At 42.6% G+C, this 14,249-nt stretch overlaps 1 protein-coding gene across 1 annotated transcript in view; it reads left to right on the top strand.

The window, feature by feature from the left end:
- The window catches only part of ETFA (electron transfer flavoprotein subunit alpha), a 300,814-nt gene that overhangs the window by 186,965 nt on the left and 99,600 nt on the right, over positions 1 to 14,249 (top strand). The gene's annotated exons all lie outside the window — the stretch shown is intronic.

The following is a 14,249-nucleotide window of genomic DNA, read 5'->3' on the forward strand; positions in this document are numbered from 1 at the left end:
CTATCTCTGAATGAACTCCTTGTCCTCCCACGCCCAGATCATCCTATTCCCAAGTTACTTTATAATCCTGTTTTTTTTCTACTGGAAAAGTGAATTTCTCACAGGGAGTTGTGCAGATAATTCTCTGCTGCAGAAGGGCCCTTGAACAAATTAAAAACAAATATAGTTGCACTTGGAAGGGGGTTTATGATCTCAAACCACTCCTATCCCGATTGCAAGCAGGAAAGGCAGCATTGAAAATCTGCTATGGCTAGGTCCACTTCATGAACACAGCTTGCACCTCCCTCTCCCCATATAACCACTAAATCACTCTGCAGTACAGTATGGATAGCTCGGAAAGGCGATTTAGTGTGACAAATACATCCTGCTGTACCTTCACTTATCATTTTATGCTTCAAACTTCTCTTTTCAAACCCTCTAGACAACGTTTTGTTGATTTTCAAAGCTAGCTTCTCGACTCGGAAATACCTAAAACTAACAAATATGTTATTATCAAAGCAAGATCCAAGTCACAATTGTTAGCTATGACAGAACAGATGCGTTTACAATCAGATAAAGTGTATTTTCTAGATTGGGAATGTAGATCTAAGATCTGCCTACAGCCCTAGGCTCTTAGAGACAAGACTCTGATTATGAAACAATTAGTTCCATAATTATTTCCATTTAAACAATGTTGTGTATGAACATGTCTTGATGCAGGGGCGTGGGTAAGTAACCACTTGTAAATGGTCTGGAAACGTCAGTGAGGACTGCTGCTTCAGGGCTCAACTGTTTTTTGCAGCCTAACTAATTAATATTTTGTAAATCCATGTCCATTTAAATTTATATTACCTGCTAAATTTGTAATCAAGTGTCCCTGGTGGGAGTGGGGCTTTGGTATTCTCAACAAAATGCAATAAAAAATGTGTGTATGTACCTCATGTCAGTACAATCAGAAAACGGCTATTGCAGGCTTTCTGCCGGTCCGTGGAAATGAGGTGGTGCTGATCTCTTTTCTATAGAACATCATATCAGTCTTTGATGAAGATGGTTCTGCTGCCTCAGTCCTTTTAAACTTTTGGTCGCTTTCAAAACAACCTCTCATTCCACCCTCTTGAAACACAATTGGGCGGCTAGAGTAAAAAACTGTGCCTAGGAATGGATGTTTTTAGGTCTCTCATAGGCAGAGCTAGTGCTGTCTCTTTGAGACATGCTGTATCTAGGATATGGGCTTGAAAAAAACGCCCATCTTTTTCATTGGTTCCTATTGCTGTCCTTTAGAAATGCTGGCTTTTCATTGGTGAATACCTCCTTTTGGAGTGTTGTATTCTCCCATGAGAAATGGCCCTCTTACATGTGCTCTTCCAATTCACGTTATTTATACTTGGAGAGAACTCTTTTTTTAGTTGGCCTGCCTCTCTGCTCAATAACAGTTCTGTTTCCTTGTGCAATGAAACTACAGTTGCATCATTTGTTTGCTGTCGCTTTATCTGCCCGTGACTCCCCCTCACCCCTCCCACAACACTACTTTGGTTGCTTCTTGTCCCGTAATCTCCCAGTGCCTCCCCTCACCCCTCCTACAACACTGTTAGCAGGCCCACCAACTCCTGTTTTGCTAGTTTTTTTTAACTTTACGCTTAGTTTGAAATGCAGTGCCATCATTTAATATCCCTCTGCCGTCTACCCCCAACCCCCTGCACGACACTGCTTTCCCGCCCCTGAGATCGCTGCATTGAATTCTTATGTTACTTTATATTTAAATGCTTTTATTTATAGAGTGCACCTAGCTATGGGCTCGGGGACATTAAACAGTCCGCCCATTATTATAGGATGTTGAGCCGACAGCAGATTCGAACATGGATCCCCATCACACCAGTCAGCAGCTCTCACTGCTGAGCCATATCCTTTGCTGCCGAGCCATGTTTCAGGGTGCAGTACCATATGTGGCCAAAGAGGTCCCAAGGGGCACCTAGTGACAGTCTGTGGTACTGCAAGCTCCCACCACTGCTTGTGTTTTTTTTTTGCAGTTGTAGCGTGTACCCAACCGGAAGGTATTAAAGCCGCTTTATGTAAGCACCAGTTCTCTAGTTCTAAAGTGGCAGCTCACCATGCTGAATGTTTCCAACAAGGACACTTGTATTATAATCAGTGCAACTGCTCTGTGCACTAAGGTGAGGCAGTGTTTAATTTCACTTTGCAATTAGGCGTGTGTGAACATTTGGGAGTGCTTGGGTTTATGCTTCCTAACGATGGCCCGCTTTCCTGTTAATGTTTTTGCTGTTGTAGCGCAAACCCGGCAAGATAAGCACCATTTCTCCAGTTTCAAAGTGGCAGCTCGCCGCGCTAACATTTTCCAACGAGGACAACTGACGGTATTAGGTTTGCTCCTCGTCTCACTTGCCAAAAACTATGACTTCAACAAACGGCTCTTGCCCTCTTTTCCCTCTCGTTTCTCAGATTTGGATCCAAAAAAGAAACACTTTGACTGCAAATGTCGTCTTTTTTCTGGTCTTTTTCTATTCCAGAGTGTAGTCTCGGAATGGAGAGAAAATAAAAGGTTCAAAATATGATAAGTGGCCTGATTGGTTTTTATTCATAACCAAACACATTAGCGCCACTTTACAAAGTTTGCCAGTGAAACGCTACTTTTATTTTCTCGTCTTTCTTCGAACAACGGTGTTCACTTCTACTCTGCTGCTGCCCCAACCCCCTCTCTCTTTCTTCCTCTTCCTCTTTTTGCCTTTCTTTCTGCCTGTCTTGCTCCTCCTCACTTGCTGAAAACTATGACTTCAAGAAATGGCTCTTAACCTCTCTTTCCTCTCCTTTCCGTTATTTGTTCCCCTGTGAAATGGATCCGAAAAACAAATAAAACACTTTGGCTGGAAATGTGTCTTTTTCAGACAATTTTTCTATTCGAAAGTGCAGCCTCAGGAGGTAAAAAAACAAAAAAGTTCAAAATACGAAAAAAAATAAAAAATAAACACTAGATAAAGCAAGACAGCGTGGTTGCAAAGTGGCCAGATTGGTTTTATTCACAACCACACACATTAGCGCCACTTTACAGTTTGCCAGTGAAGCGCTACTTTCGTTTTCTCGTCTTTTTTTGAACAACATAGTTTTCCCGGGAGGGGAAGTACACCATTCCTGGAGGTACTGCAATACCTGCTTGATGCGTTCTGTGGAAAACGTTTAAGTTTGCTCCTTGGCTCGTCTTTGTTCCATTCGCAATAAACCCAACTGATTACATGGATTTATCTGCCTCACCGCGGTGTAGCGGCCCCCTTCTAAATATGATGAACCCCTCTCCCTCACCACCTTCATCTCACACCGCCCACCTCCTTACAGTGTTCCCTACTGCACTTCTGCTGGCTGCTGCCACCCCCCCCCCCTTTTCCTCTTATTCCCTCTTTGTCTCTGTCTCGCTCCTTCTCACTTGCTAAAAACCATGACTTCAACAAACAGCTCTTATCCTCGTTTTCTTATTCTTTACTTTATTTGATCCCCTGGGAAATGGTTCCAAAAATGAAATCCACACTTGGACTGCAAATGTCTTTTTCTGACATTTTTCGATTTCATAAAGCAGCCTCGGAACGGAGAGAAAAAAAGGTTCAAAATATGAAACAAAAAAAAATCTAAAAGCAATACAGAGTGGTCGTAAAGTGGCCAGATCAGTTTTATTCACAACCACACACATTAGCGGCACTTCACAGAGTTTGCCAGTGAAGCGCTACTTTCGTTTCTCCTCTTTCTTTGAACCATATTGTATTGTGGGGAAGTGCACCATTCCTGGAGATGCTGCAATACCTGGTTGGTGCGTAAAGTTGAAAATGTTTAATGTGATCCTTATCAGCAGTTTTCCTTATTTTAGTTTATAAAATGTGCTCCACGGCTCTGTGATCAGGGATATGGTCTTTTTAAACCATACTCCTTACGTTTTGTAAGGATATAAGAAATGGACATTGAAGCATGTCCCTTCCGGCCCTGTATTTATGTTCTTATGTTTAGGCAAAAACACTCAATAATTTCGGAATAGTAAATTTGAACCGTTATGTTAACTATGTTGTTTCTGCTTACATTTCACATGCTTTACTTAAGCTGCATTCCCTATGAGTGTTTGCTATTTTCAGGATGTTACTTTTTTTCAGCCAGCATATTACTCTGGTCTCCCCTCCCTCATAACCTATTTCCCATTTTCGGGTTCTCCAGTGCCACGAGGTCATACAATTAGCAAACACGCTATGCAAATATCATCACTCTACTGCATACAAAAAAAGTAGAAAACATTGTCATTCTCAACATCAAGAGCTCTAACTTTCACAAAAGCGAAACCGATTGCATTGCAAATGCTTTTTTATACGTCCACTCCAAACAAAAAACACATGGGTAAAAGACATTGTAATTTACAGCTCAAATAGCTCTAACTCTTGCAAATGCGGGAACTATTGCATTGCAAATGCCTGTCCTTATTCTTTCAGGACACCCTCAGGTGGTCTGTCTCCCTCTCTATTTGCCCTTACCATGTGGGGTTCTTTAGAGGGCGGCATTAAACTCAAACCTGTTTAATATTTATGTTGGCCCAATACCATTTATCATCCGGTTGTATGGACTAACATTTTATGCTTTTGCAGCTGACACCCAGTTAGTTGTACGACTAACTCTGGATGTGCCATCTCATCAGTCTCACTTTAAGAAAACTGTCTCCTAAGGTGTAATCCAAACAAACCTAATTTATAGTTTTTGAGAGCACACAGATATCTTGGTGACCTTCTGATCTTGGTGCCCACCTGTGCCTTTTAAGAGCTCACGCATCTTGGAGTGATTTCCATTTTTAGTTCAATAAATATTTTTAGAATTTTAGTGAAAACAAACTGAAGATGCCAATACGGGTAGGGTATTACAGTTACATAGATACATGTTAGTAATGTTGATATCAAGATCCTATGAAAGATTTGCAGACTTTTCACTGCGGGACGGTCATCGAGCCACTCTAGACGCCAGTGCTTTTTTTGTTTATGGGGATGCTCCCCATTCCCCTCAAGCCCCTACTGTCCTCGCCAATGTGCCCATATGCCTTTCGCCTTCTGTAAATGCTGCACTGTATAATTAAGCACTGTCGTGCAGGAGGCAAAATGTCAGTCTGCAATAAACATGCAGGGACAAAATCTGCATACCCTTGTAAAACTCCATAAGTATGGTATGTGTTCTTATCATTGGTCTTGTAGCTGGGTCACGATCATATACAGCTTTTGAGGTAGGAGCTGAGGAGAAGGTCAATCAATCAGGGTTGGTAAAACGCAACTACTCACCCGTGAAGGTCTCAAGGCGCTTGGGGGGGGGAGGGGGGCTCCGTTGAATGCTGGGGTAATCCGAAGAGCCAGGTCTTGAGGTCTTTCCTGAACTGTGGCAATGTGGGAGCTCGATGGAGGGGGAGGTCATTCCAGACTTTGGCCGCGAGGTAGGAGAAGGTGAAAAGAAGAGGGAGGGAAGAAAGGGAAAAAGCTGATCTGTGTGCATATTAATGGTATATAAAGAGTCCTTGTACGGTGAGACTTAAAAGGTGTGGTTTGGCTGTATGTGGCCGACGTTGAGCTGTTAAAGTGAAAGGTAGACAGAACAATATTAGGGGCTACATGTATGGTAACATAGAATAACTGATTAGTGTTTGTGTGTGAGTTGTGCTTATAGTTGAGATATACGGTGTTCTGGGGGTTTCTTGGGGGTTTTTTTTTTTGTACATTTTTTTTAAGTAAAGGTCTTGAATGGACCATAATCCTCATGAGGAGTTGGTTTTGTAGTTGTCGTTATGGGCGATATTGTCTGCAAATCTCAACTAGCATACCAATATGCCCACTGGCTGTGGTAAGATATTATCGTAATTGTTTTGCATTTGCAGAGGATCAGCTTGACTCGAAGTGTTAGTAGTATGTCTGACTGGCCTAGAGCAATGGTGATAGGGTAAAGTGGGACGTTGTTTTGGAAAATCCCATTGAATGTCTTATTTATAGCTGTCAAAAATATTTTCAAAGTTGCCTGTAGTTTCTAGATAGTTCCAGTATTTATTTGAATTTAAAATACCTAATTTTTTAAATACTAGTTAGGTTCAAAGTTGCCTGTAGTTTCTAGATAGTTCCAGTATTTATCTGAATTTAAAATACCTAATTTTAAATACTAGTTAGGTGTCCAAAAGGATCCTTGCAATGTCCAGTATTTGTATTGGAATATGATTAGTGAAACGTTAAATTTGTTACAAATTCCCATACGATGGACCATGTGTGTTCTGCTGGAGTCTGTAGAGTTTGTTTCGCTCAAGATTCTTCAAATTTCTTACATACATAGGCTTTATTTTTGATGTTGCTTGTGGATATAGTTTCTATACTCTTGCAGGTGGATGTTCTTAAATTACTGTGCATCTGATCAAGCCAATTAAGTCTGGTTTTTGGGATCCTTTCATTCTATTTAGACCCGCCTTAACTTTAGGAAATGTATAAAGTGTAATATGCTATATATTTGTATCTTGGGGTGATTTTCGATAGCTATCTTAACAAGTTCTCGTCTTTCTGTATTTAGGCACTAAAGAAGATATACCCACTCGCCGACTCCTTTTTCAGTAAACTCTTTTCTATTCTTGCATTAAGTCTTGTTATTGGTACTGCCATTTTACTGGTTCAAAAGCTTCATGTAATATAAAACTTAGCAGCAAGTCCTATCTTTATCCTCAAAAGAAGAGCCACGATCTCTCCCCATCTTTTATCCCTCCACTGCCTGCCGATCTGGAGCTGAATTATTTTAAGGCTATGTGTATGGTGTATCACAACAAAAGCCCTGCCTTTACTACAAATATCACAACAAAGACCCTGCCTTTATTACAAAGATCGGATCCCCTGTGGTGACAGTTAAAACTTGGATCCAGATTATGCTGTGGAGGGATAGTTGTTGTGAGATCGAGATTTCGTTCATGTGCTCTTCGGGGGGCTAGCCCTATGAATCTCCCACCTGCTACGCGGGTGGTGTTTGATATTTAGAATATGACCCTCAGGAGGATGGGATGAGCAGACCGTATTACACTGGAGACACCATTGTGGCGGGATACCCAATTGTCATGGGTGGCCGCTTTGCGGGGCTTCTTGGCTTGGGATACTATTGCCATCTCAACAGTAGGAGACCTGCTCAGGGGTGGGATGCTTAAACCTTTCCAGGACTTGCAGGGTGAGTTGGACTTACACAACACCCAGTTCTTCTGTTAGCTCCGGCATACCCTTCTCCCCACAATAATTTCACTTGACACTATCCCTGTGTTCTCCCCACTAGAGGCCAATATCTGCTCATGCATCTCAGGGAGCATAAGTTATCTGCGATCTATAAAATGCTATTGCGCAACATGCTCAATCCCCTGGTGGTGGTTCGTGGTGCTTGGGAGGGAGAATTGGGCCTGCTGAAAGGCGATGATTGGAGACAGACAGTAGAGGCCACTAGATGGGCTGTGGTAGCGCCCCAATTTCTGATGATTCAACTAAAGGTACACCAATGGGGATTACGCTCCATAGGGCATATTTCACAAGAGCCAGACTTCACAGGACGGAGCTCATTCCAGCAGGTGAATAGTCTCATACTTTTTGGCGATGCCCGGGATTGGCCCAACACTGGGGGACTGCGCTTAGGAAACTCAAGGGGGTGTTGGGATGGGCTGTCCCCCCGGGATCCCAAACTAAAACTTCTACATATCACTAATGACCTGGGGGGCACACGGTATCAGAGGGCGCTCCTATGGCTGGGCTTAATTGTGACTGAGAGAGACATTGCCAGGGCCTGGCAGGACGCATAGGCACCGGTGGTGGAAGCTTGGCCAAAGGGAATAGACCATTGTATGGGACTGAAACTCCCAATCGGTCTGTCACGTGGATGTCCCCAGAAACATTTCAAGATATGGGAGCCTAGGCAGAACACAGAGGGATCCCTCTAGAACCGCATGGGGACAGGTCAGGGGAGCACAGAATGCTGTCTTTCCACTGTATGACTCTAAGTGAGGGGCTCATGCACTGTTGTTTTAATGTATATAATTTTGATAACTTCTATGGGGAAATATTTTTATACACTGCTCATTTTTGTCTGGTACAGTACTATGTGATGGTGTTAATGGATGTCTCTCTGAGCGCTCTATTCTCGTTTATCTAAACTTAATATAAAGTTTTAAAAAGAAAAAAATTCGGCTCCACTTTGTTTCTGGAAAGTTAGTGTGTATATATATCTATCTTGTTATCGTTTCCTGGAAATGTGGTTTCAGTGCTCTGAAGAAGCCTCCGGCACTTCAGATAGTTTTGTGATTAACAACTCTAAGTAATGTTACAAGCTATGCTACACAAGAGCATTTTTATGCCAATATGGTCTTTATTGGCCTTCATATTTTGGGAATAGTCACTTTAAAGCTCTATTCTGGTAATATGATATTTAAGATTAGTTTAATGAGCCTGCTCAAGTGTGTGTGTGTTCTGGAAGGAGAATCTCAAAACAAAATATGTAATTTTTCAATGTAGTTGCCTAATTACTGACACTTGTGTCCTCAAAATGATGCAGCAAGTATAGTGCAATCTCCTCCTTGTTTCCTAGCCAAAGAAACGAGGTTTTGTGTTTTATTTCCTAATTATGCTTCCCTCAGAGTAAATTAACCATGTTGCAAAACGTCCTTAACAATGTGACAATAGCCCTACTTTTTCTCAGTTGGTTTTTACAGCACCAACGAGTGTCCGGTTACATAGAGATCTCTTGGGAAATTGCTTCTAAGATATGTTTTTTTTCAAACCACTATGTAGCTGATACCATATATGTTTATGCAGAGAGAGCGCAGACGTTTTCCTGTCCTGTGCAACCGCCCTGTGCAAACGTACGCTCTCTTGATATTTTCCGCCATTCGCTATGGAATTAAACCTGTGTGTCTCATGTTGGAGTCTTTTCATAGTTAGCTACCGATGCTGCCTATTGCTCTTTTTCTTTTGCTTCTTTCTTTGTTTCTGCTCCACTCTCTGGATCCACCTGTGTCATAATGTTTTAGATTGAAGCCATTTATGTCGCTACACAACTTGTGTGCAGCCATTGTGTGTGTGTATGTGTCTGTGTGTGTGTGTGTGTGTGTGTGTGAGATGAGGTTTGAAAGTACTGCCTGTTGCATATTAAAAGAGCCGCTTGTGATACTCCACTCAATCAACACCATCTTTTGCATGTTGCAGAAGAAGAATCGGGGAGGGGGGCGGGGAGAAGAGTACGAGCTTTTGAATAGGTTGTAGCACATACTCTCTAATACAAAGACATCAATGCTGTGGCATCTCATCTGACTAGCTCTCGTGCTGCATCTCATCCATCTACTTCTTGAATTCAGGACCATCCACGGCAGTTGTTAGTAACTGCTGGGAATGTAAAAATAGAACCTGGGTTGCAGGATTGTTCTGCCTCTGATGTCGGATGACTTGTTCCAGCTAGATGATTATAGAAGACCCAAGCTACGGGTTTTTCCCATCTAGCCGTTGAAGCCCCTCAATACTCCAAACCATCCTCCACGACAGAGACTGTATTGCATCGTCAACTTAAGCCCAAACTCCCCACATGGGCATGGTGGGTGACCAAAACCATCTCTTGCCCTTGGGTGGCAAGCTTGTCACTGCTTCTGGGTGAGGCAGTGGCAGCTCATCATATGGATGCATAAGATCTCAAAACAGCCTAAGTGACCTGGATAAAGCCAAATGCTGAAACTTTTCAGATCTAAATCTTTGGATAACATATACAAAGTGACATAGTATTTGTTTCTTGAAACCCTACAACTCAGCGTACGGCATTATCCTCTTGTATGGAAAAACAGGCATCGGCCCTTGAGAGGTATGGCTAAAGAATCTATCAGCGTTTACTAATAGTGTGATATTTCACTTAGGTAGTCAGATGCCAGCTTGATCATGGCCTCCAATGAGCTGCAATTTTTAGATTAGATTGATCGCTACACCCATCATCTACCTACTCATGCAAAAGACTCCTAATGTTTTCTTGGCACTGGCGGGAAGACAGCTGAACAAAAACAGCATTTTTCTTCTCGTTCATGAATGCTGGATTTTCTATCGAGCTCCTTTACACCGGACTCCAAAAACCAGTTCAAAAAGAGTCGAAGCCTACCACTGTGTTTTAAACTGTATCCAAAGATCCCCATCTTCGCTTAGCTCAGGCGGCCACCGGACTCCCACTTCAGCTGGCACTTGGCACTCCATTAGGAAAATTCTCCCCTCTGCTACCATCTTCAGTCACAAATTGGGTTTCTTAGATGTTGCCAGTTGTCCCCACTGATAATGATTTACCAGCATCACAGCTAGGATGAAACCTATTCCTCAGCATTGCAAGAGCCTTTGGGGAACGTTCAAAAACTTCTCCTGGGAATCACAGAACCTCTTCAAAGAAGGTGAATGTATTCTGTTCCCATCATTTTCCCTTGAAGAAATAGTGTGGAGATGTTTTCTAACAGTGGACATGTGCAGCCTGAACTAATTTTGTATCCAAAAGTTTTATTGCAGATGTTGGCACAATTATTAGCAACAATGCAGCCCTGTAACTATTTGTACTCGTTTGACTTGCAGAACTCGTGTTTCCACATTTGGGTGTCAAATCGATTGGATGCTTTCAGTGAATGACACATCCCTTGGGTCTAGGTCTCCTTCACTATATTTAATCATTTTACTTGCCCTGGTGGCGACCCTTCTGTTGCTTCAATTGCTCCACTGTTACCTTAACCTTGATGATTGCCTGATTTTTGGGCCATGCTGCATTAATCTTGGTTTTGTTTTTCATATAATTTTCAAGCTAAGGTTCAACTGAGAACTGGCCAAACTTGTCCACAGTACCATCCAAGCTGGGTCTGGTGGCTTAGTGGACTAATTCTTCCACTGTAGGGGCCTGTGTTCGACCTCATGGTCACAGGGTTCAAATCTCAGCAAGACCACCCAGCCCTTCATCCTTCTGAGGTCGATAAAATGACTACCATTGAGTTGGGTAACAATAAACATCTGTAATTCAGTGCCAAGATACCCTTGGGGGAACATACGATCTACAAATACACGCTATGTTATCTTGAAGGATCCAGTTCACCGGGTCCATGCTTCATATTGCACTTGAAAAAGCACTATTTAGCTGAATAGTACCAGCCTACAGGGAGACTGTTGGACTCATTCTTGAATGTAACTCCATGACTATTTACCCATTCCAGAGGCTTGATATCCTCCAGGAGCCATGCTTCTAGTAATCTGCAGGATGCATTCCTTTAAGCTTCTCATGCTTGAACTCAGGTAATTATTTCCTCGACAAAATGTGTTTAGCAGACCCACCTTTCATCCTTCAGGTGGAGGGAACCTGCTTCCCGTCTACTGTTGTACTGACCCTTGCTTGCTTTTCTTTCAGGATATCTTCCTATTGGTGTTTTACATTTCAGGGGTGACCAATTTATTTTCTTGAGCATTGTGTAAAAATATTTTTTTAAAATATTTTTATTACATAAACAACAAATTGCCTCGCAGTACATCCGTTAACGGATATGTATCACACAGTTTCTGAAGGGTATCTAACTTAACATTGATGGTTTTGTTATATTCCATTGCCAAATTTAAATAGTAAAATCATTCTTGGGTACAGTTCAATGTTTTGCAACATACAATGTACCCTCCCAACTCTCCCCCTCCTTGCCTTACTCCTATTAGTTATTTCAAAATTATCTATATTGTGTCCATTTGCCCCAGATTTTGTCCAACTTCTTCGGGCATCCTCTGCCCTGGAACACCACTTTTTCGGCAGTGCAGCACCAGTCTAAGTCTTCCTTCCACTTTACTACGCTCGGTGTTGGATTGGCCTCCCCACTTCCTTGCTATATTTGGCTTGGCTTCTACGCCTGCAGTCATGAGCCATATCTTGGAATATTTTGGCCATTTGTCTTCTCTAAAAACGCATAAGATATGCCATTTAGGTCCCCGTGTGATCTCTTGATCTATCACTTCCGACATGATCTCTAATATTTTGCTCCAGAATTGTTACATTTGTGAGCATGACCACAGTGTGTGGTAAAAAGTGCCTATTTCCCCAAATCCTCTTGCACAGTGATCTGTGTCGCTTTGTCCTATCTGACATAGTAACGCCCTTTAGGAGTACAATCTGTGTAGTATGCGCAGTTGTATGAGGTGAAACCTTGCTCTGATTGCTACCTCCCTTGGACTCTGTATTGCTTCTATCCAGTCATCATCTTAAAGTGTCCCCAAACCCGTTATCCAGGCCTCACGGAGAGCCGTTAAAGGGTCTGGGGAGTTATTCATTATCTTTTTATATAGTAGGGAAGTGGCTTTCTCCAGCATGGGGTCAATGAGTATTCTGTCTTTGAGTTGAATATATTCTGTTAATTGCTCTCCGTCAGTGATGTACTTCCTCAGGGCATGTTTTAGCTGTAGGTACAGCAGGAAATCTCAGTCATGACAACCAGAAGGCAGTACGCAACGCTAGGACATCTTCGGGTAACCGTTGAGCTTAAGAAATATAAATAATATATCATAACATTCATCTGATACTCCACTGTTAGGTCTTTGAAGTCTATTATAGATTGCCCCCTCCATTCTCGATTCCTGTAGTCTGCCATTTACGAAATCCCTTTAGCTGGCCCACTTCCTGCAGTAGGTCACTCTCCCACAGCGGAGTCCATCCCGTCAATTTGTCTTTCCAGCCTAGAAATGTTAATGCTTCCCTCCATAAGCTTACTGTCGTTTGTGTGCCTGGGTAGTATGGTTTTTGTCCATCGGTAGAATAGCGCTGCCACGTGGCCTCTCTGTCCCATGTAGTTACGGTTAACTTTGTATGCCGGTTTCTTCTGTTCCGCAAACACCCACTCATTGATTGTTACTAATTGTGCTTTCCAATAGTATTTTTATTTATGGCAGGAATTGCTAGCCCGCCCTCGAACACATTCCGCTGCAGCTTATGTAGGGCTATTCTAAACTGCCCTCCATCCAATAGAAGCTTCCTGAGTTTGCTATCTATCTTCTTAAAAAATTTATTTGGTATTTGACCAGGGGTATTTTGCAGAATGTATAGAAATCTTGGCAGCGCCATCATTTTGAATAAGGCTGCCCGCCCAATTAAGGACAGTGGGAGTTTCCTCCAGTGTATTATATCTCTGCGCAGCTTGTCTAGTTGGGGAATTAGGTTGCCTTCCAAGAATGCGCTACCTGCCTTTGAGATTATTATGACAAGGTATTTGAATTTGTCTTTTATTACCAGGGATCTAGCACACAACTGCAGATCTCGGGCACATAGAAGAGGGATTTGTTCCAGTTTATCTTGTATCCCGAATAGCTCCCAAACAATTGGAATATATGGATTATTCGCCCGATTGAGGACTTTGGGTTGGTAGCATACAACAATGTGTCATCAGCATATAATGATATTTTCTCCTCCGATTTGTTTCCTACCCCGATTCCCTGGATTAATGGGTCCATTCTGACCCACGCCACCAGGGGCCCGAGCCCCAGCGCAAACACGGGGAAAGCGGGCATCCCTGTCTCATAACCATATACAATTCGATCTTTTTGATATCGCCCCGTTCGCCCGAACCCTGGCTACTGGATCCGAATATAGGAGTCTTACCCAGGCACAAAATCTGGGCCCAAATCCGAATCTTTCCAATAATGCGAACAAATATGACCACTCGGTGTTCTCAAATGCCATGCAGGCATTTAGTGATAGGAGCACTGCATCCTCTGCCGGATTTATCTTGGTAATATGCATCACCCTGTATAGCTGCCGCAGGTTGAGTCTAGTATTTCTGTGTGGCAGAAACACAGATTGGTCGGGGTGCACTATGGATGTAATGACTGTGCTAAACCTATCTGGCAGTGCCTTCGCCAACAGTTTCACTTCTACGTTAAGTAGGGATATGGGGCGGTATGATCCGCAATCCGCAGGTGGCGTTCCCTTTTTTGGTATCACCATGATTGTGGCTAGTCTCTGGTCTTCTGGAAATATACCACAATCTGGTGCCTCTTTATACATTTTTAACATGTGTGGGGCTACTTTCGAAGCCACTCCTTTATTAAATTCTACTGGTATGCTATTGGGACCGGCCGCTTTACCCAACTGCATAGCTCTAATGGCCCTTCCTATATCTTCTGTTATGAGTTCTTTATTGATCTCTACCCTTTCTTCACTAGATAGCCTTGGAAGATGTAGGTCCTGAAGTAACTCCGCACAGTCCTTCATTGACTTAGTTG

This window comes from Triturus cristatus, chromosome 3_1 (genome assembly GCF_964204655.1).
Source record: "Triturus cristatus chromosome 3_1, aTriCri1.1, whole genome shotgun sequence".
NCBI lineage: Eukaryota > Metazoa > Chordata > Amphibia > Caudata > Salamandridae > Triturus > Triturus cristatus.